Source organism: Cyprinodon variegatus, unplaced genomic scaffold (assembly GCF_000732505.1).
Source record: "Cyprinodon variegatus isolate N-32 unplaced genomic scaffold, C_variegatus-1.0 Scaffold51, whole genome shotgun sequence".
Taxonomy (NCBI): Eukaryota; Metazoa; Chordata; class Actinopteri; order Cyprinodontiformes; family Cyprinodontidae; genus Cyprinodon; species Cyprinodon variegatus.
In genome coordinates this window covers 1,329,556-1,331,584 of record NW_015150504.1, presented here as the reverse complement: position 1 = coordinate 1,331,584, position 2,029 = coordinate 1,329,556, and the positions used below count along the sequence as shown (strand labels likewise).

Below are 2,029 nucleotides of genomic sequence, written 5' to 3'. Positions count from 1 at the left end.
GCCTGGAAAGCCACGTCGCTCTAGATCTGCAGATGATCCACAGAAATTGAACTGAAATGATTTTTCTTCCATGGCTTTTTTAATTTCAAGAAGTAACTCTAGTACAAGATCTGTGGGAGGAGTGGAGAGAGGAGGACAGAGTGGACCAGGACTCTCGAGACCTAAAGAGAGGAATGGTTAAACATCATATGAGCATTTATGGTACAAGTGATAAAGATTGAACGATTTTTGTTATTTATTTATCTATGTCTGAGATTTTGCTCTTATAATAAAAGCTTGATTGTTTTAAGTCTTTTCACACATTGTTTAATAGGAATCCTATAAAATTTGTCCACATCTTCTAAAGGAAAAAGACAGAACATTTGAAGTGGTTTAGAATTTCTCACATCATTCAAGAATGGCCTGACTAGATTTATCTGCAGCTTGCACATCGGCTCACCAAAGGAATGCTTCATAACCCAAAAGAAAGCAATAAGGGAAAAAAGATGAGGGTTACAGAATGCTGTTTCTTTTTTGTAAACATATTAAACTGACGTATTATAACCATATGGTCCCACTGTAAAGAGCACCAGCAATATATATAAGTGAAGTCTATCAGGCTACACAGGACCACGGTAACAAAAAGATGAGGTTCATTTGCAGCTAATATTACAGCAACAAATAGATACACTATTGGACTTTCCACAGAGTTCAATCCTAACATTTCAAACACCACAGTAGTTAATTATAGCCTTAAGTCAGATGCTTTGATGCATTTTCCCTCAGCAGGAACACTGTGCTTTTTCCTTCGCTGGAAGTAGTTTTCTGTCAGTCCCGAGGTAAACTGCCTGATGGCGCACAGCAGGACTCTGATCACCCACAGCACATACTGTAGCTATTGTGTCTGAGTGTGTGTGTGCATAGTGTGGGGAAGAGCTGACCGCACACAGACCGACTTCACTGTGACATGGCACAAGTAGCAGTGCACCACTGCTGCCATCATTGTGTGTAGATTGTCGAAAAGGGGACCACAACTTCAGCTCGCTCCTGACATAATGCAGAAATTGTGGGTCGGTCTAAAGAAAAAGAAAACAACGGATAAAGAAAACCAACCTCTTGGTATAGAGTATGTGAAGACTCCACGTCTGATGCTGGCAGGCTCTCCACAAGCCCAAGATCAACGGCAGAGAGGCGAAAACCACCCTGCGTGTCGGCAGACCAAGGCTGTAGGGCCCGTCTCACACAGGCAGGACGCGGTCACCCATAAATGCAGCAAAACCGTAAACTTAACTGGCTCATAGAAAACGCTTTGGAGGTCTTAGAAGGAAAAGCGAGAAAGGCTTATTGTGATGTTAAGGTGGAATCGCCTACTCGGGGTACGGTCTTTTCCTCTTGGCCTGAATCCAGGTCTGCATCTAAGCACACACTTCACTCAGGCATTAATGTCGCCTCCAAAGGCAAGATGTGTGAAAGTCTTCAGAGGAGGGCCAGAAAAAGGTTCTCCAAGAAGTAAGGCAGTTTGATTGCTTGCCTGGCCTATTGAAATCAACCCAGGTGACATATGACATCCAGACATAAAGGGATTGATTGTTTTTACTGATGCTCTCCAGCGAAGCCCTGTTCATCCACGAGGCTCCCCCAGTCTCTACCGACCGCCGCTCATGTGTTTCCCATCAGGGGAAGTCTGTGGTTACCTTCCTGATTTTGCTGGACTGGAAAAACATAGCTAATATGGTGTGATCTGGAAAAAGCTTTGATGCAGAGGCTTTACAAATAAACCCCTGAATGCCATATGGTTTGCATTCATCTCCTAATTTATTTCCTATAAATGTCTGTTGAATATTGTGCAGAGCCAACATGTGTTCAACCAGACTTGGAAAAACAGAAGGCCAGGGAGAGCAGTTTGTGGCAAAGAGTGATTATTATGATCTGTCTGTTGGGTTTTTTTCTCCTTACGGCATGATAGATGGGCCACAGAGCCGCTCCAAAGCAAGCAAACAAGAAAACATCCAAACACTTTCCCTCCGAGCGCCGTGAGCTCACCTTACAG

General features: G+C 43.5%; 1 long non-coding RNA gene across 1 annotated transcript in view; it reads right to left on the bottom strand.

Annotated features, from left to right (window-relative positions):
• The window catches only part of LOC107082348, a 31,424-nt gene extending 30,155 nt beyond the window's left edge, over positions 1 to 1,269 (bottom strand). The window contains exon 1 of the long non-coding RNA XR_001481135.1: positions 1,093 to 1,269. This is a non-coding gene — a long non-coding RNA (uncharacterized LOC107082348). The remainder of the gene's footprint in view (positions 1 to 1,092) is intronic.
• Between the last annotated feature and the right edge of the window lie 760 nt (positions 1,270 to 2,029).